Below are 21,842 nucleotides of genomic sequence, written 5' to 3'. Positions count from 1 at the left end.
CCCACTGTGAGCTCTGTGGAGCGTGGAGTGCAGAAAACTCTGCAAACTCCGTGAGCAGAGCAGAGTTCACCGCCCAGGTGTAAAGACGAAGGCCTTGGTCCTTCTAGAGCCCCACAAAATAGCAACCAGGCATGGTATCTTTGAGCCACCGACTATGAAATCGCTCTGCCTAATGAGTCTGTCATGTCCAACCCACAGCAAACTGCGAAATTAGCGGCGTGCCTCTTGTCAGCAAAAGCTTGGGAGAGTATGGCTCCTCCAAGACCATAGGCAGCACCTGCACTACTGAGCCCCATAGCGAATAGGAGCATCAGCCCAAAAGGGATGTGGTGCTCAACGACTGCAGGGCCAGGCTGGTGAAAGAAGGATACGTTTCTTACCTGTAATCCTAGTTCTCTTCCAGGGGTATACTCATCAAAGTCATAAGCAGTGAATAATCCCCGCCCACATTCGGGGACCCCGGAGCGTGTATGTATGTATGTGGATATATATATATATATATATATATATATATATATATGTATATATATATGCGTGAGCCCCTCCTAATGCATATGCCTTCAATCCTTGCTTGCTTTTCACGATGAGAGCTCACCATTCTTGTGAACTACGTGACACCATCTTCGTGGGCGGAGCTCGCTCAGTGACAGGACGGCCGGTAATATGTCAAGTTCCAAGGGGAAGTGTCCAAAACACAAGCAGCACTCAAAAGCAAGCAAGGATTGAAGGCATACGCATTAGGAGGGGCTCACGTAGAGCCTTGTGAAAGCACGCAAATGAAGTGGCATCCATCCAGGACTGAATTATGGACTCTCTGAAAACCGAAGGCTACATGCAATAATGATTTGAGCAGCCTATTGAGGCAAATGATGACGCCGAACTACGGAACACAGAGCCCCATAATGTACCTTCCTGACTCGATATGCCCAGGAAGTTAAGTAACGAAACGCGTCGGCAAGAATGAGTCAGGTGCTTGTAATTGTATCCAACTGCGCATGCCTATACCTTATAAAAACCGATGGGGACAGGTTTCTTGCTTTTGAGTGCTGCTTGTGTTTTGGACACTTCCCCTTGGAGCTCGATATATATATATATATATATATATATATATATATACCCGGCGAGGAAGGAAACTCAGGCCTCTGCAGCAAAGTTTTTCAGGCAAAAATACTTTTATATATCACCCCTCACGACGACGTGTTTCAGGCTATGCAGCCCTTGTTCACATTCAGCTTTAAACTGCGTCATTAGTTTCTTTTATATACAAGTGGTAAACGTGCACACCTGGGTTGCATACAAAGTAATGGTTCAGACAACAGTGTAAAAAGTGTAAAAAGACTAGCAACACGGTGTCAAAAGTATTTCTTCCATACCTGACATGAGATACATGCTCAAACGCTATTTAAATCTTTAACATTTCAAATGCTTGTATATTATACACATAACATTGTATATAGAAAATATAGCGTTTTTTCACAACGTAAATTAGTAAGATACAAAAATCAACTGGTGCATGAATGCACATGAGTTCCTATCTGGATAAATCCATTTTGTATCACGTTGATTTTTCTAGACCATTACACTGCAATGCTGCTCCTATGTTTATGTATATATATATATACAAACACACATATATATATAAAACATATATGTACATACATATACAGGTGTATGCTCATAAATTAAAGTTTGTAAACTTTTAAAACTATACACCTAAATATGTATGAACGTACATATATGTAACTATGCAGCCCAAAGTGAGAACTCTAACCAAACCAGGGACAAACAGCCAGAAAAAAATTCAGCAATACTTGTAGTAATAAAGAACATTTAAGACTACTTGTAATAGAGACCATACACCCAAATGGCTTCATACAAAGATCTTTTATTTTCCAGAACAAGGAAAAAAATCGAATAATTGCAGGTAGTTTGGCCCGTAGGCTGCATAGGAATAACTGTCCTGAGACAGAAAAGACAACTGGCACCTTGCCTTTAAGAATCAACAGAGACTAGGCACTTCACCTTTAAGAACCTCAGAGAGCCCTCTGCTCCCAGCATGCACCACAGGTGACAGTTAGGTCAGTTCTTTTTGCAAAGGCATATATTCCAACATGAAAAAAACCTTGTACCCACTTTGCTCATCCGGGGAGGAGGGCGGGATGTTTATGACTTTGATGAGTATACCCCTGGAAGAGAACTAGGATTACAGGTAAGTAATTTATCCTTCTCTTCCAGGGGATACTCATCAATAGTCATAAGCAGTGAATAGAATAGCAAGCCCATACCCCACACTTCGCAGATGAGCAATGAAGCACAAGGAATATAAACAATTAAAAACAGATGCCACCATTCACTAACCAAACAGATTTCTCAGAGATGCTTGACCTACTTGAGCATCTGCCTGAGTGTCTGAATGTAAGCAGTAATGACGAGAAAAAGTATGAACAGATCGCCATGTAGCTGCTTTGCAAATCTACCAGTAGGGCCGTGGTAGAGGCCTTTTCCCTTGTCGAATGCGCTTTAGGTCTTCCCTGAAGAGATTTATTCGCTAACTGATAAGCCAAGGAAATACAAGAGACTATCCATCTTGAGATGGAATGCTTAGAGGCTGCTAAACCAGTATTGATAGGACCATAATTAACAAATAATCGGTCTGTCTTTCTGATATCCTTGGTCTTGTCCAAATAAAACTTCAACACTCTCTTAAGGTCTAAGGAATGTAAGGCTCTTTCAGGTGGAGTTGAAGGATTAGAGAAGAAAGTGGGTAAAGTGATTCCTTGGTTGATGTGGAAATCAGATACCACTTTCGGCAGAAAAGTAGGATGAGTTCTAAGAACTACCCTCTTTGCATGAAAAACCATGTAAGGTTCCTTACAGCATAAAGCTTGTAGCTTGCTAACTCTACGAGCTGAAGTAATTGCCACCAAGAAAGACACTTTCCAAGACAGATGCTGTAAGAAAGACTTGTGTATAGGTTCAAATGGTGCTCCCATTAACTTGGTAAGGACTACATTGAGCTCCCAAGGGGGAGAAGGAGCTCGCACTGGTGGAAACACCTTCTTTAATCCTTCTAAGAAATCTTCTACTACAGGCATCTTAAAAAAGGAACCTTGCGTAGGTGGGGGGTGGGGTGGGGAGGGAGAGGGAGTGATGGTGGTAGGCAATTACACTATTCACAAGGATCCCTGTGCAGGGTTTGGGCCAGGACCCAAGTAGGACATCCATGATGGCTTCATTAAATGGGAAGAGCAGTTCTGAAGGGGTGACTCCTGGCTGAAGCACCTCTGTCAAAATGTTCGTCTTGACAGCCACAAAGGGCAGCTGAAAGTTCAGGGCCTCGGCCACCTTCCTCACCACCATAGCAAATGAGGCTCCCACCTCCACAGCCACGGTAGGAGGGGAGACTAAGCCAGTATCTGGGGAGGAGCCCAGTCCACTGGCATCTGCCAAATCATCACACCAGGATTCCTCTGTGAGAACTTGGGGCTGGTATTCTTTAGGATCCAGTGACCACTCCCCTTCATCCCAAGTACTAGCCCACAGGAATAGGGCACAGGCTCTGGAGGGAATAGCTCCAGTCGAAGTCGGACAACGCCCATCCAGCACTATCAAAGAGCAGGGGATGAGATAGGGTGCAGTGCCGTGGAAGCAGGCAGTAGGGCCTGCACCGTGGAAGGTAGAGGTGACACGACTGGCACAGGTCTGGACCCATCCATGGATCCAAGGGGCCTAACTGGTGCAGTAAGGACGTCCCCTGAGCCCACAGGGCACTCCAGCTGGGACAAGCCACCCAAAATATGAGGTGCAGGGCCTCATAAAACTCTTGTTTGGTGGGAAACGCTCTGGCTACTGGAAACTCAAGGAGGCGCAGAGACGGCCCAGGCATAGGCTTAACCGTGGAGCCAGGCCTTGTGTGCCGACGTTCCCTCGTCTCGTCGGAGGACTTCAATGGATGGGTGGAGGTGTGGGGAATGTCAAAATCCTCTTTGAATTCTTGTTCTTTTTATGTTTGTGTGACTTACCAGCACCTCCGGACGATTTTAAGTGTGACGAGTTTGGAGTGGCTTCCCGCCCAATCCTGGAGCCTTCCATTCAACCAGGATCAAGACGTCACACTATGAGCAGCAAGGAGCTTGAGGGGCCGCTCGCTCAAGGCCTTGAGGTGCATGGCGGGGCAATCGACACAGGTCCTTGAGCCATGGTCACGCTCAAGGCACCAGAGGCAGCGAGATGTGGGTTTGTCACTGACATTTGCCAGTGACAGGCGCCACAGGGCATAAAACCAGCCATCCTCGCAGACATCCCTGCCAAACCAGGAGACAATGTCTCAAAAAAACTTCGACAAAAAAGTCAGCCAAAAAGTGACTGATGGTAGTTCTTCTCCGGATCTGTGCTGACTGGGGCAGAAAGAAAAGAAATGACAATTGCACACGTCACTTCTGGCGCAGACGATGCCACGCAGCGCATTGCCACCTACTACAACACAGGTTTACTGCTCATGAAAACATTTCCAGATCCAGTCTGACGCCTGTCGATAATTCTAAGGTAAGGAATCTGCTGTTAGAAGTCTCTTTCAGATGTAGGTGTCATCATGCACTGCATTTACCATACTGAATTGTTGTGAACTGACTGCTGGGATGTGAGGTAATGTGCTCTCACCCTCTTTTTGTTCGAAAAAGCACCCTGAGCTAATGAGCTCTGGTTGAGGCATCTGCGCACAGTGAGTGGTGAAGAGACCTGAGAAGACTTTGGGCAGCATTTCCAGCCCCCACCACCCCACGCCCCACCCCCACCCCAAGAAGATGCTATCACATTTCGGCTGAACTAACACATAGTGCCTTCTGGCAGCACTGCAGAAATATTGTAGAGGAAAAGTTTTCCGGACCAGTCTGAAGTCTGGAAGGATAATTTCTAAGGTCAGGATTCTGCTAGAAGATTCTATCACATTTCAGAGATGAGATATACTGGTGTTAAACTTATGCTAAAGTTGGATCTATGGCTTTTTGGGTTGGCACGGTTATCTATGGAGGCACTTGGTTCGCTCTGTTACTAAATTTGGACTAAGGGGTATTAAAAAGGGAACAGGATAGAGATGCAGAGGAGTCTGGGCTCAAGTCTGTTCTTGTGTCTACCACCCTGGAGTCAAAATAAGGTTGGATTTAATGTGCCACCTCCAAAAAACATTCCAAGTCCAAAATAAAAGACGACATCCAAAAATATGGTTCCCGAAAAATAACAAAAACTCTTTAGGAGCTCTTGACAAATGATCTGTTGAACGGTCAACAATGTGTGGGTCCGCTAAGGACCCAAAAGGTCCCTTTCTAAAGTTTTGTTCTTGGTACCACATCATCTTTACTCTCTGCTGACCTAAGATGCCTCCAGGGAGCATAAGAGCTGGACTTGGCTTTGAATGATCCCGGTTCAATCTCATATAAAGACTTGTGCCCTATGCAGAGGGCATTAAAAATTGATCTCTTATGGACTGGCAGCCAGAGCAAGCCCTTCAGTGAGTCCAAAATAGGTTTACGATTATGGATTTCCAGAATACTATTGTAGCTACAATCTGAGCGACCTGCAGTTTCTCACACAATGTCTGGGTAACTCTCAAATATTAGTGCTGCAATAGTCCAGGTAGGAGGCTACTAATGCTTGGATGGCCAGTTTCCATGCTGATTGTGGAACAAAGGGAAACATTTTCTTTAACATCCTAATAAAACAGAACATAGCAGTGGGCGTTAAATGGCAAATCTTTCTAAAAAATCATGCCCAGATTATGTGCGGCATTAGCAGGTTGAGGCACCGGACCAAACTAAATGGGCCACCAAATTTGTGACCAATTACTTGGCGAACAGCCAAACATCAGGTATCGGTCTTCACTCCATTCTCAGCGCCAGGAAACCTCCGGTGTCAGTGCGCTCTATAAATTCAGCCTAACATTAACATTAACATTGAATAGTTTATTCTCATCCAAGTGTCAACCTCTTTAATGCAGCCCTGAAACTTGTTGGCTACCACTAGTGAATCTTTAGAGGTATTTAGATACCACAATCTGTGCATGGTACACATAAGAGCATACCATGAAGCCATATGATCCTACTTATTCAGCCAAAGGTGCCACATACAAATTAAACAACGTTGGACTGAGTGAAAGCTCTGTGGAACCCTACAAGGAAGAGTAAAACTTTGTGAACACGAAAGGCATTATGCACTACAAATGTCTGCCCCACCGCCGGACCCCAGGGTTGTCGGCTAAAAGGCTGTGTTAAACTTGTGATTCTATGTTCCGTCCTTCTAACCCTAATGCCATCCTGCCTTAAAGGCAGGATGTTACCATTGAAAAGAGCAATAAAAGTTTTTGAAAAATTAAAAATAAATTAAAAAAAAAAAAGAGTAAAACTTTGTGATCAAAATGGCTTACATGTCCCTGATTGTGATTTTCCTGCAAGAAAGAACGAGAGAAGCTTAAAGACCTTATCGTTAATGCCCTACTGAGACACACAGGCCACTATACAGAAAAGGCCACGGTGTCAAATGCCAAGGAGAAGTCCAATAATAACAAAGCAGCCAAGCCTCCATTATCCAGAATATCTCTTAAATCATCTGCTAGAGACCTCAGTACAGATTCCATACTGTGTTCTTTCCTGAAACCAGCATGGGAGCTATCCAAAAGATCATGTGTTTTAATAACTGATGAAAGTTCCTTTTCTCCTGTTAGCTGGCAGGGAAAGATTGAAATCGGTCTGTAATAATTTTAATAGAGGAATTATGGTAGTTCCCTTCCATTATTGAGGAAAGACAGTTAACTCTATAGCAGGGTTGAGAAGGGGCAAAATATTTTTAGTTACGATGTCTAGAGCCAGGTGAAGAATGCTAAGAGGGCAGAGATCGGAGGGGGATCCAGATATAGCTGCCAAAAGGAGGGATAAGGGAGAAAATTTACTGAGAGCCGTATTTTTGAAAACCTCATTTTTTGGCTAATATTAGTTCAAGATTTGGTAGTGTCTTTACTGGAAAGTCTCGGTAAATATCTTTAATATTATTTTGAAAGAAACTGGCTAGTTGATTACACATATCTTGCGATGGTGTAGTAGCACATCTGGATACAGGGGCCAAAAGACTATTAACCACTATAAACGAGCCCTGTCTCGGCTTCATAGAATTTTCTATTTTATTTGTAAAATATTCCAATTTCGCTTTTCCTTTTGGTGCCTTATATTTCAGTAAGGCCATTCTGTAGACTAATTTATTCGATTCTGCTTACTGTTTTCTCCAAATCTGTCCTAGCCTTCTACATTTTTGGTTCAAGGCTCTCATACTGCTGGAGTACCAAAGCGCATTGGAATATATTCTTCTTTGTTTAACCGGACGTAAAGGGGCAATCTCTTCCAGGCCAGGAAAACCCAGCAATTATATCTTGTAGCAGCCACTTCCATTGTAAATAGCTTATTTTCTAAGGCTACAGTCAGGTTTTATTGCTCTATATTTCCCTATTTCCATGACAGTTTGATTAAGCTAGTGCTCCCAACAGTAAGATTTGATTTATTCAATAAAAGTTTGAAAGAGATAGCACTGTGGTTGCACCACATAACTGGAAGTGGGGGTTCTATCCTCATTAAGTAAAGATTGCTATAATTAGTATTCCAAGTATGTTCCGCTTAGTGTGTGGGAAAATTCTATCTGGAGCAAGAATACAGAGAAAGCCCATTCACCATCAAATGATTGGTGTATCCAAAGGGTAAGGAAATAGCAATATCCGTCAAATGGGAAAAAACACTGTCATGAGATTGGTGTGGTTCCTTCAATGCCGCACTCAGCGTTCGGTGATCATTTGATGGTGACTGGGCTTTCTATTCAATATTGCTCCATATAGAACCTACCTAACTATTTATTGGCGTGCTCCACCAGAATTTGTTAGGATTATTTCCCCACATCGCTGCATTATAACTTCATCCAAGGGATTACCATGATTTTTTGTTTCACAAAATCCTTTTCGTCCTGATGATAACCCTCCAATAAATAATTTAATGGGGCCGAAACGTGGACAAAAAAACTAGTGAATTGTTTTTTAGTTTGATGTGGAATATGACACTGTGACATTGAGTGACGTTTAACAGCATTTATATCCATACCAGTCATTTGTACATATGCTTTCTGTATAGCACTTACACACTTTCACTGCTCCATGGTATTTCTGGAGCACCTCGTTGCATTACATGTTAAAAAATATGCATCTTTAACCACAGTGTTTTAAATGAGTTGAATACATTTTGATTTAATTCCTGTTCAAACCAATCTAGAGATGGTTTTGTATGGAAGTCATGGAGTTTGAAGCTTACACTTTCCCCACAGGGACCTTTTGTTTTTTCTTTATTTATTGTCTTGCCCAGGTCCCCGGGATATTGGACTGCCCCTTTTTCTTTGAGCATTAAATAGTGCATGGAGCTGGAATAGGTAAAGACTAGAAAGTTCACCCTACCAAAATAGCGTCTCCCAATGGACCTATGTAGGAAAAATTGCTGCCTGAGAAAACGTCCCCTCCCTGCAAAAGAAACCTGATGACTGGAGAGCTCAGGGAAGAATCAACAAGTATAAGGCACATGTAACAAAAATATAAAGTACTGTAAGGGCTAAAGTGACAGCAAAACCAACATCAGGCTCAGAAATCCGGTAAAATAAATTTCCCCAAACTAATCAGACTCTAAAAACAATTAAAAATTTCAAAGAAAGCAAAGTTATAAACCACAGTTAATATCTTATATAATTATTGTTATAGGCTAGGCATTTAAGATTTTCTGATAGTTTAGTAACCAACAGGTGTGGGCAACCTCGTGGTTACTGGTGACGCCAGTAGCCACTGGCAGTGGTCAGTTTGAACTGGTGATACAACAGTAACTGCAAGGACTGGTAGGAACGTTCAAAGAGATCCAGTATCATAGTGACGTCATTCAGTCAGTGTAACCCAACCCCATGCCAGAGGTGTCAAGGGCGACTGTCTTTTGGTTTCTCTGAGGCTGAAGACAGAAGAATGGAGGCACCCAATAGACACTGCATGGGTCAGGGTATTTGAAGGAAAACCTTCATGATGAATGCAATAGTAGAGCTCTACAAAAAAATATGTTGTTCTTGCTTTCTTTCTCCTCTGCTTGGTTTGGCCAATCTTGTAGCTCGTGGGCAGGCTCATTCTGTCCAGCTATCCTCATGGAGGTCCTTCTCATGAGCAAAGCCTTGCTCAGATCTTGCTGAGATCAGATTCTTATCCTGGCAGGCGAAAACTAGCTCTTTGACAGAATGGAGAGTTATTTTATCTCTCCATGTCACGACATAAGACATTCTGCAGGCTGTCCTAGACTTCGGTCCAGTATAGAGTAACAGTAGCACCCACAAAGGGGTTCCACTCCTTATCAGGTGTCTTTTCTTCTGGTATGGGTGGACATGCCTCCTTATTGCCTTGATGATGAAGGATTAACCAAGTACTAGCTGAAGAGTTCAGTACTTACACCCTTTTGATGTAGGTGGGAAGCCAGTACAAACCATATGGTCTGCAACAGTTAAAACATGTTCTGCTAATTCCCCACAGCCTGAAGATGCATGTGCTCCTGTTGTTAAGGGGGGGGGGGGGGGGGCAATACATAAGAAACAGGGGCGGGGGCTTCAACCAGATAGCGAAAACCTACACTCAGTCTAAGGGATGAACTTGTTACATCTCCCACCGCTAGTTACAGCAGGTTTTGGTAATGGGGGCAAACAGGGTGTGTGTGCAGCCTGATATGCCGAATGATGAATATCAGCAGCTTCACAAACTTGCAACGTCTCCTTGAGATCACATTTTTATTTTCTTAGAAGGCAAACACAGGTTGGTCCAAGAAAAACATACACCTCAGCTTTCCAAAGTTTTTCAGAGGACTTTTAATTCCAACATCCTCCCACGGCTAAATCTCTCTCATTCCTGTCCAAATGTAGGACTTGACAGGCAGACTTTTTGCAAGGAAATCCTCATTCTTAGAATTATGATTTCTGTATCGCATGCTGAAATCCTTGTAGCATTAATCAGAACTGTTACTGTTGAACAAGCTCCGCAGATACTAGCTTGTTCACTGAAGCTATAAAGAGAAACGAGAATGTGCTTTCTCGGAGTTGTTAATGATAAGGATGAACTTCGGATTGGTAACGTTCAGTTTAAGACAGGCACAAAGAACCCCGGCCAGGATAAATATGAACAAATTTCAGAGAGAAGTTTATTTCATTGCTTGTAGAGGATTACATGCAAAGACGTATTTTATCTGTGATCTAGTGAATTACAACGGAATTTGCGAAAAAGTAAGTGCCAGGACACTTCACGGCAGGACTGCAGCTTGCACAAACCATTGCCCCCACCAGCCATGCCAACCACAGTACCTACACACTGAGAAACCTTCACACTCCTACAAGTTTCAGAGTTCAGATTATTCCAAGCAACCCAAAGGAATAATAATGGCTTGAAGGGCAATTATAATTCCTTTTTCTTGTAAATTGACACATTAAACACTGTTGTTGTGCTCCTCTGAATATTAGACAGACAGCACTACAATGTGGTGAACTGGGATTTACTCCCGGTGCTGACAAAATATGTGATGGTGCCAAGCACCGGAAACCACCGCATCAAATTAAGCAATGAGTGTTTGGTTAGTTGGGCTCTGACATGGTTCATAGAAATGCATAGTGATGTGAAATCAAAAGTACACCATCAAGATCTTATTGTTTTACATATAGCGAGGAATTGTTTGGTAGTCTCAATGACAGTGAGGTGTTTAGGTCCGCTTTACACAATGACATGTCTTTTCTGGGTACAAAAGTACTGCTTTTATCCAACAGATATTCCAATATCGAGAATGCAAAAAGTTAAGACTAATATTATGTTCTGCAATTCTGGCTGTGGAAAGACAAAGGTGTTTGCAAAGAGACTCAATACTACTAGTAGTTTAACTCTACCCCCACCCCCAACTCTAGAGTAAACTAGACTCACACGCTACTTTCAGATCACTAACCACCATTCTATGGTTTCAAAGAATCAGCAGTAAGACCAATAGTAAAAAAAGATGGCATTTTCAACTGTCCATTTAAAATCAGAGCCGACTTTCGCCTGTTTCCTATTTAAAAAAACTTGACTAGATGTACACCCAGCTTGGGCATATAATATAGTTTGGCTGATACACATTTGCAGGTTTGATTTGGTGTAAATTACTTTGGTTTGACATAGGCACATACTACACATGTTTGTAATGTTTTACTCTGTCTAAACCTAACCTTAAAAAGTTTATGACCAAAAACAAACCTCGGAGTACACTATACATACTCTGACGGAGGTTCCAGGACCCTTGTCTAAAGCAGAATTTCATTATGAGAAACCACTAGTCATCAACTAGCCTCTGTGTTACATGCCAGCCACTAATGTGTGCTTGTCCGACCATCGCAAAAAGTATACTTACAAGTCTGTGCCAATTTCAGATAGACCTGACAAGTAACATGATGGACATCTGTTTAGGACAGACCATGGAGCTCTCTTCAGTCTATCAGGCCAAAAGAATGAGCTTTTTAATCAGAAACAGTAGTAACAAACAAGGACAGAAGGCTACTGCCAAAATAACTGCTGCTATGAATCTAGGGCCAGATGTACGACCGGGGTATTTAGCGACTCGCAAACTGCACTCAATTGCGAGTCGCAATTTGCGAGTCACTAAATGCCATGTACAACAGTGTCAGAGACACGGTTTACGATTCCCAATGGGGTCTCAAATTGCATGCTTCATGAATATACATGAGGCACTCTCAATTTACGACCCCATTGGAATGGCTGGCCCTCCCAGGGATGGTGGCCTGCTGGGCTCAGCAGACCTCCAGGTCTGGGACTGCTTTTAAATAAAGCTGTTTTTTTTATTTTATTTTTTAATGCAGCCTGTTTTCTTCAAAGGAAAACGGGATGCATTTAAAAAAAGAAAAATTAAACGTTTTAGTTTCATTTTTAAGGGCAGGCAGTGGTCCCAGGGATAATTTCTGTTGTATTTATCCTAGTTTGGACTTTCTACTCTGATGTATTATAGGAGAAATTGTTTGATTCCTTTTTCATCTGATTGCATTTTTTAATAACTGTATTTGAAATGTACCCTTAATGATCTTACAAAAGAAGATATATAATAAGAAATATTAACTTTTTGATAAAAAGAACTTCCTGTGTTGCTTGCCTTCCTTTTGTTCATTTGACAATTTTCTGGAGTAAAAAAGAATTAATATCAGATATCAATTTAGTTGGCCGGGTTTTAATAATTGTAAATAATCCGAGGTCTGAGAACCAATTAGTTGCAATAAATTCCCTTCCTTGCTGGCATTTTTTTGATTCATTGTATCTGCCCAAGCCCGCAATGGTATATTGGGTTACCCACCCCTCTCTTACTTGCTTTTAAATAAACATCGCGTCTGGGGGCATTTCTGACCTGTTGCAGCCTGGAGTGGTCTTGCTGCTTCACTCGCTCCTGCACCTCGCTCTGCCCCGCCGCCGCTCTGCAATAGCGGCCGCCGAGAGGGGGGGAGCGTTTGTCACCGTGGTTGCCCTACCTGCCTACAACTCCCAGCGTCCCCTGCGGGGTCCCGGCGATGCCGCCAGCAGCGTCATTCGCCAGCGCCCGGAGGCGCTTAAAGGTCAGCAGATCCTGCAGAGGAACGGGGTCAACATCGCGTCTAGGGGCATTTCTGACCTGTTGCAGCCTGGAGTGGTCTTGCTGCTTCACTCGCTCCTGCACCTCGCTCTCCCCCGCCGCTCTGCAATAGCGGCCGCCGAGAGGGGGGAGCGTTTGTCACCGTGGTTGCCCTACCTGCCTACAACTCCCAGCGTCCCCTGCGGGGTCCCGGCGACGCCGCCAGCAGCGTCATTCGCCAGCGCCCGGTGGCGCTTAAAGGTCAGCAGATCCTGCAGAGGAGCGGGGTCAACATCGCGTCTGGGGGCATTTCTGACCTGTTGCAGCCTGGAGTGGTCTTGCTGCTTCACTCGCTCCTGCACCTCGCTCTCCCCCGCTGCCGCTCTGCAATAGCGGCCGCCGAGAGGGGGGAGCGTTTGTCACCGTGGTTGCCCTACCTGCCTACAACTCCCAGCGTCCCCTGCGGGGTCCCGGATACGCCGCCAGCAGACATGGCTTGGTAGTTCGGACTGGACTGTTCCCATGAGGTACAGGGTCAGAGCGGATTTGCATATAGCCAGTGTCTAACCCAGGGTGGTGTGGAGAGCAAAAAACGATGGATTTAGGCCCAGATCCTTGTACTGGGGTGAATGTATGGCATTGTTCTACATTCTGTCCATCAACTGTGTTTTTTTGCAATTTTCACCCCGAGTGGGCTGGGTATGCTCAGACGTGAGTCCCAGGCTCTCCACACCACTGGGGTCTAGCTATCCAGGCTGATGAAGGCTGATAGCCAGAAACCGGTCCTTGGATGCTTGATTCCGGTCTGGGAAAGACATGGCTTGGTAGTTCGGACTGGACTGTTCCCATGAGGCACAGGGTCAGAGCTGATTTGCATATAGCCAGTGTCTAACCCAGGGTGGTGTGGAGAGCAAAAAACGATAGATTTAGGCCCAGATCCTTGTACTGGGGTGAATGTATGGCATTGTTCTACATTCTGTCCATCAACTGTGTTTTTTTGCAATTTTCACCCCGAGTGGGCTGGGTATGCTCAGACGTGAGTCCCAGGCTCTCCACACCACTGGGGTCAAGCTATCCAGGCTGATGAAGGCTGATAGCCAGAAACCGGTCCTTGGATGCTTGATTCCGGTCTGGGAAAGACATGGCTTGGTAGTTCGGACTGGACTGTTCCCATGAGGCACAGGGTCAGAGCTGATTTGCGTATAGCCAGTGTCTTACCCAGGGTGGTGTGGAGAGCAAAAAACGATGGATTTAGGCCCAGATCCTTGTACTGGGGTGAATGTATGGCATTGTTCTACATTCTGTCCATCAACTGTGTTTTTTTGCAATTTTCACCCCGAGTGGGCTGGGTATGCTCAGACGTGAGTCCCAGGCTCTCCACACCACTGGGGTCAAGCTATCCAGGCTGATGAAGGCTGATAGCCAGAAACTGGTCCTTGGATGCTTGATTCCGGTCTGGGAAAGACATGGCTTGGTAGTTCGGACTGGACTGTTCCCATGAGGCACAGGGTCAGAGCTGATTTGCATATAGCCAGTGTCTAACCCAGGGTGGTGTGGAGAGCAAAAAACGATGGATTTAGGCCCAGATCCTTGTACTGGGGTGAATGTATGGCATTGTTCTACATTCTGTCCATCAACTGTGTTTTTTAGCAATTTTCACCCCGAGTGGGCTGGGTATGATCAGACGTGAGTCCCAGGCTCTCCACACCACTGGGCTCAAGCTATCCAGGCTGATGAAGGCTGATAGCCAGAAACCGGTCCTTGGATGCTTGATTCCGGTCTGGGAAAGACATGGCTTGGTAGTTTGGACTGGACTGTTCCCATGAGGCACAGGGTCAGAGCTGATTTGCATATAGCCAGTGTCTAACCCAGGGTGGTGTGGAGAGGAAAAAACGATGGATTTAGGCCCAGATCCTTGTACTGGGGTGAATGTATGGCATTGTTCTACATTCTGTCCATCAACTGTGTTTTTTAGCAATTTTCACCCCGAGTGGGCTGGGTATGCTCAGACGTGAGTCCCAGGCTCTCCACACCACTGGGGTCAAGCTATCCAGGCAGATGAAGGCTGATAGCCAGAAACCGGTCCTTGGATGCTTGATTCCGGTCTGGGAAAGACATGGCTTGGTAGTTCGGACTGGACTGTTCCCATGAGGCACAGGGTCAGAGCTGATTTGCATATAGCCAGTGTCTAACCCAGGGTGGTGTGGAGAGCAAAAAACGATGGATTTAGGCCCAGATCCTTGTACTGGGGTGAATGTATGGCATTGTTCTACATTCTGTCCATCAACTGTGTTTTTTTGCAGCAGCGTCATTCGCCAGCGCCCGGAGGCGCTTAAAGGTCAGCAGATCCTGCAGAGGAGCGGGGTCAACACCTCGCTCTCCCCCGCCGCTGCTCTGCAATAGCGGCCGCCGAGAGGGGGGAGCCTTTGTCACCGTGGTTGCCCTACCTGCCTACAACTCCCAGCATCCCCTGCGGGGTCCCGGCGCCGCCGCCAGCAGCATCATTCGCCAGCGCCCAGAGGCGCTTAAAGGTCAGCAGATCCTGCAGAGGAGCGGGGTCAACATTACGTCTGGGGGCATTTCTGACCTGTTGCAGCCTGGAGTGGTCTTGCTGCTTCACTCGCTCCTGCACCTCGCTCTCCCCCGCCGCCGCTCTGCAAAAGCGGCTGCCGAGAGGGGGAGCGTTTGTCACCGTGGCTGCCCTACCTGCCTACAACTCCCAGCGTCCCCTGCGGGGTCCCGGCGACGCCGCCAGCAGCGTCATTCGCCAGCGCCCGGAGGCGCTTAAAGGTCAGCAGATCCTCCCGCGTCGCAGGACGCACGCGGGCGACACCGGGCGGAGCCCTGGCAGAGGGCGGGCCGTCTGTGGCCGTCCGGGGACGATTGGGGACGGGACGGGCCACCCCCCTTGGCACGGACTCATTGTGACAGGTACTGTTTACCGTGGTCCTGGACTGGTCACCTGCATTTAAGATTACAAACGAAACTGTAATTCCAAGCTGTTGCTGTAGGAAGAGGGGGATCAGGGGCCCAAGTTATTTAAGTCATATGTTAAGTGCTGAGTCACTGGGCCACTCATTATAAAGATTTGTAGCTGCCGTTTGGGGGAGGTAAAGAGGAGAAGAGCCAGACGATAATATGTCCAATCATCCTATAACACGCTCGGTCATGAGTAAAGCTCGCCAAACTGAAACCCCCAAACAAACGTTGGCAGAAACAAAACACTTAGCCCCAAGTAAAGTGAAAAAACCAACTGCAATTGACATTATGCTAAAGAAGGTATCCGGGGAAATAGAGCGCATGGAAAGGAGCTTATCTTCCTCACCTAACCCTATTGCAGCTACTCCAACACCCACTAGAGATCCGTCATTAGCTGATAGCCCAAATGTGACTGGGAATGTAGCCTCACCAAATAACGCAACTGAGGCTGTTCCCTGTGCTCAACCCCCACCCTACCCGGGGATAGAAACCTCCGGGCTTAGCGAATTGACCCCTCAGAGAAAACCAAAACGACGGGGGATGACTAAGGGCCAACAGAGACAAAATAAGCTACTCACAGGAGATGGCCGGGCTAAAAATAGGCAAGAGGTCATCCTGGTAGATGATAACGTGCATACAAATATAAATCCACCCGGATGGATTGAGGAAGTCCTAGGAGATCTCAAAAAACATCTAGAAACCTTTATAATTGCTCAGTTGAAACCCATTATAAGCAAGGTGGACAAAATAGCGAGTGAGCTGTCCAAACAAAGCAAGATAATAGAACACAACCAAGAAACCGCCCACTGGCCCTAACCAACCAAGTAATGTGGCCACTAATGACAACACTGACAAAATCACACTGTCAAATAACAACTGTGTTAGCCATACCCAACATGCAATTGCCCAGATACATGATGCTCCGAAAGCTCCCCAAGAGCAGAGAGGGGGATCTAACCAAGATCACAGAGGGGGATATAATCACAAGACGAGCTCTAAAAACAATGATAAAGCCCCCCCACAACCGTTAATGCAATGGGGGCAGGAAGACCACTACCCAAGAAATGGTCCCCACAGCTCATCCCATATGGATTTTGACCCTCTCTCAATCACAGATAGCCCCCCCCCCCACACATAAATCTTCCTCCAGATGCCAGCCCTTTTGTAATAGTATTTGCAGGGGTCCCGGAAACTAGGGCCTCAGACAAAGAATCACACTCCCAACTACATGTGAAAATCTCCAAGTGGTTGAACATACCCAGGCCATTAAATAATGGGGAAAGAGGAGAGATAGTCCATGTAAGAAGAGTTAATTTGCTTGGTGGTAGGAAAAAGGACATAAGAGGGGATTGCATAGTAGCAAATTTCAGAGACACTAGACTTGTGGATTATATCCTGAAGAACCCCAACAGAAATCACACTAGTACAATCTGTGCGCTCCCGCTCGGGTATTTTTACCGAAGGAGTTGGAGTAGCAACAACGCTGATAATGGTGGGTGGAACCCCGGAAGGCCACAATACACACAAAGAGCCAGACCCACAAGCTACCCTGATCAGTTTCTACCTCCACGAGACTATTCTCAGTGGAGAAACAGATTTGCCCCTTTGCAGTCGCTTGAGGAAAATGACTGACTATCTCCTATGGAAAATGAGCCTGTAACATCCTCAGCATCTGGGGAATTTTTATGTCCTGCATTAGAGGTTGGTTCTGTCAGCGCTAGGAATGAGCAAAAATCGAGGCTAGAAGAACCCCCTAAACAGTGGGACCAGATTGAAAATGCCACAGAGCCCATAGAATCAGGTGACTGTAGAATAAAGGAATCCAGCACAGAGGGTAGGAAGGAGAACAGGGCCGGACTAACCTTCCTGTCCTGGAATATAGCAGGTCTGGGAGCTAAACTTAAGAACAAGGAGTGGAAAGAATATATAAGGGGATTTCATATTATAGCTCTTAAAGAAACATGGGTGCGAGACTCTGACTCCTGTCAACTGGAGGGCTATAAATGTTTTTTTAGACCAGCCAAAGAAGTGAAATCTGGTAGAGCAAAAGGAGGCCTAGTGATATATGTAGATCTAGACTTAAAGGGCACTTGGTCACAACCAGACTGGGCGTCAGATACAATACAAGCAGTTTTTCTCCAGGGTCAGGGGCAGAGACTTCTAATTCTAAACCTATACAATCCGGGCTCAATTGATGGAAACTTCCCCGTATTACTAGAGCTCGAGAGTAGGCTAAATGAGGAAATAGATTTAAGGCAGGGGGGGCCTGAACCAACTGTCCTGCTGATGGGGGACTTAACTGTCATCTGTGCCCTAAGCTACTCCCCATCTCTCCCGACTGGTCTTCCTGCCCTGTAGAAAAGGGTCCCCATTTTGAACACAATAAAGAGGGCGATTTGTTGATGAAGCTTCTAGACAGCTTTGCGCTTACCCACACAATGGATCTGGTTCCATTGAAAGCAGGGGAGACTCCCATACCCACATTCAAAGGAAGAGGCTGTTCGTCTATTATAGACTTTATAGTAATCTCTGCCTTTGCTAAAGATCAGATTATAAGAGCAAGAATGGAGTGGAGCCCCTTTAGCGATCATAATCCCCTCTCCTTGGAACTTAAATATAATGATCTACCAGTAAAAAACTTGGGGGGAGATATTGTAATCCAGCCAATGGACCAAGGGAGGCGCATAAGGTGGGCAATGATCAACCCGCAAGATTTCTATACCAACTTAGTGGGTAAAGGAAAAGAGCATATAGAGACCTGCCTAGACCTTGCTATAGAGGGCAGCGGAGTGGTCCTGGCATTTGAATCTCTAACTAAAATAGTGGAAGGGCTATTAAAAACTAAGAGGCCTATTAAGGACCTATCTTCACCAAGATGGTTCGATACGAACTGCTCGGGGGCATTAAGAGAATTAAAACAGAGTTTAAAGAAGACCCCGAGAGACAAGAATGAAATCGCCCATTGTAGACAGAATTATAAAATGCAGGTTAAGAGAAGGAAGAGCGCTCTCCAAAAGGAAGTATGGGCAGACTTGAGAGAAGCAGGAGAAAATAGGGACAATGCTCAATTTTGGAGAATTATAAACAGACCCTGTCACCAAGACTCAAGCTCCCCAGTAATCAGTACCAATATACTACCAGACCAATAGATTAACCACTTTAAAACTCTGTACAATCAACAGGAGGTAGAAATTGGGGATGGGATTTGGGAGGGACCCAGGGCAACTGAATTAGAATTCTCTCTGTCGGAAGTTCTAAAAGCAGTGTTAGGGCTGACGCGTAATAAGGCACCAGGCCCGGATGGCACCCCCTCAGACCTATTTTTAAGTAACACTGATTTATGGGCACCAATTATGACTCGAGTACTTAATGCTGCAATTAAAACCGGTCTACCGCGATCTTGGTCAACTGCAGTGATTGTCCCCATATACAAGAAAGGCTGCAAGGACAACCCACAGTGTTACAGGCCAATCTCGCTGATTGATGTCTCAGCCAAAGTACTAGGTAGGGCAATTCTCAACCACCTGATAGAGTGGACTGATACTCATAATACCTTGGTGGACACCCAGTACAGGTTTCGGACAGGCAAGTCAACAAGCGACCAATGTCTCAACTTATACCTTCTAGCGGCTAAATATATCAAGGCAGATGACGGGACCCTGTATATGGGATTCATGGACCTGGCAGCGGCATTTGACAATGTTAATAGAGCTAAACTCTGGGCACTTATGTTTAGATTAGGAATTGATCCAGACCTGATCAATATACTTAAGGAGTTGCATTGGAACACCACTGCCAAGGTCCGCTATAGCGCGGGGGGGTGAGTACTGATCCCTTCCCGTGCTCTGGCGGGGTGAGGCAGGGGTGTATCCTGGCTCCATTCCTATTTTCCCTCTACATAAATGACCTAGAGAGTGCCCTGCTGACACTGGGGACTGACTGCCCAAGGGTGGGACCGCGCCATATACCGGTACTGTTGTACGCGGATGACGCGGTCCTCCTCGCTCGAACAGCAGTGAGTCTCCAGCTCCTAATCAGTGGTTTTGCTGAATACATGAGGAATCTGGATCTTTCTGTTAATCTAACTAAGTCTTTCATCATGGTGGCAGGGAAAAAACCTCACAAGAGATTTGTGTTCAAATTAGGAACCCATGTTTTGGACACTGTGACCACCTTTCCATATCTGGGTCTCCTGTTTGATGAAAAGCTTAAGTTTGCCCCACTGATTGAGGAAAGGTCCAGGAAACTTGTGTCAGCAAACGGGGCCATACTAAATTTCGCACGAAGGATGGGTCGTTGGTCTCCTGAGCAGGTGATGACACTGTATAGAGCGGTCAGTACCTCCAAAGCCACCTACGGGGCAGAGGTGTGGGGTTTTAGGGATGCACACCAGATACAAGTAGAGGAAGACACATTTTTAAAGAAATTATTAAAGCAACCTCAGAGCATCCCGGCAGCAGTCACACATAAAGAGCTTGGTACCCCATACATATCTGATCTGATTAGAGTGAGACCAATTTTGACCTGGTTTAGAATTTGGCTAAACCCAAACGCAGTATTAACCAGACAGATTGTTAATGATTGTTTACGGAGAGACAGATGGTTGCAAATCCCCTGGTTAGAATACATCAAAGAAACCCTAGAGTCTATCGACCAGCAAATGTTATTTACTGACCCCTCAAACATGGACAGCTCTTGCAAATATCATGTCCAAAAGCAGCTATTGGAAAAATACGATTACAGGAGGAATGAACTTGACTAACAAATCCTCGGTAGTAGCCCACTCGCTTGTAAGCAACAAAATGGGCATGGAACCGTATCTCTTTTTAATGTACAGCCAACAAGAGAGGTTTTTAATGACTCGTTTTAGGCTCAATTTGTTACATAATATTTTAGCTTACCCGTCTGGTTTTACGTTAACAATTGAGCAGAAGGGTGCCTGCGGCTGCGACAATAGGTCTCCGCAGGACACCCTTCATTTTGTATTATTTTGTTCTTTTTATAAAATTCCGCGTCGAAGATTTCTGGTGGACATTTTAAAGGAAGCAAAAATTTACCATGCCAAAACTGCTTTATTATTCTTGCAAAGAGCAACCGAGATGCGTTCCTTGTGCACTATTATGAGCTTTTTAAAAATTGTGGTCAAATTAAGAAATACAAGGGGTTGATAGAGGATGATATGAATTTACTGCTCCCTTTTTTCGGTCAAAGCTTGTAAATAATAATTTTTAAAAAATTTGTTTTTTAATATTGTAATGTTCAGTATGATTATGTGTGGATATGTAATGTTATGTATTTTTATGATGGTTTTTAACCACCGAAATAAATAAAGAACTGAACTGAACTGAAATAAAGCAATTTTTTTTAATGCAACCGGTTTCCTTTTTTTAAAGCAGGCAGGGGTCAGAGGGACCACTGCCCACTTAAAAAAAATGCTTTTGTCAACATTCACAAAGGGGAAGGGGTCTCTTGTGGACTCCTTCCTGTTTGTAAATGGCTTACCGCATCCAGTGAGGTGGTGGTAAAAGATTAATGTGTTGCAACCAGAATTTGGTTGTAACACATTGATACATACCAATACAAATGGCTATTTGGAAGAGACGCCCTAAACATGCCGATTCCAAATACCAATTTTGACTTAGGTCTCAAACACAAATTGCGATTCGTATGAAAATACTTTTTGTATTTGCAAAACGGCCCGATTCTGTGAATCGGACCTTTTGTGACAGAGAACACACTACATACATCTGGCCCAAAGTCCGGAATCGCATCAAGAGAGAGAAATTAACAACAAAATATCAATTACCATACTAAAAGTATAAAACGAAAACACTATTTGGATTAACTACAGGGACCAATGGAGAGAGAAAGACTTAGAAAGAAAGTGCAATCACATCTTGGAATGGTATAGAATAAAGACGTAGATGTAGTGGCAAAGTGGCACCTGTGATGGTGTAGATTCAAGAGTGATAACCTTTATATGCCATAGGTAATGAGATGTGCTGTGGCCACAAGCTAAACATGCACTGGGGTCGCAAAAACAGAACAGGTTTTCTGTGGACAGGCCTATCCCCACCTAAATAGTGAAGGATTGGTTGAGATCACATTAGCAATTCTACAACAACAACAAAAATAATTAATCAGGCTATTACAGAATACATACTCGAAGCTCTCTATGTTCTGTGTCCAGTGGCA

General features: G+C 45.0%; 1 protein-coding gene across 2 annotated transcripts in view; it reads right to left on the bottom strand.

The window, feature by feature from the left end:
• CHM (CHM Rab escort protein) overlaps positions 1-21,842 on the bottom strand; it is a 732,389-nt gene that overhangs the window by 165,255 nt on the left and 545,292 nt on the right. The window lies entirely within an intron of this gene.

This window comes from Lissotriton helveticus, chromosome 4_1 (genome assembly GCF_964261635.1).
Source record: "Lissotriton helveticus chromosome 4_1, aLisHel1.1, whole genome shotgun sequence".
NCBI classification, from domain to species: domain Eukaryota; kingdom Metazoa; phylum Chordata; class Amphibia; order Caudata; family Salamandridae; genus Lissotriton; species Lissotriton helveticus.
This window is presented reverse-complemented; position numbering and strand designations above follow the sequence as displayed.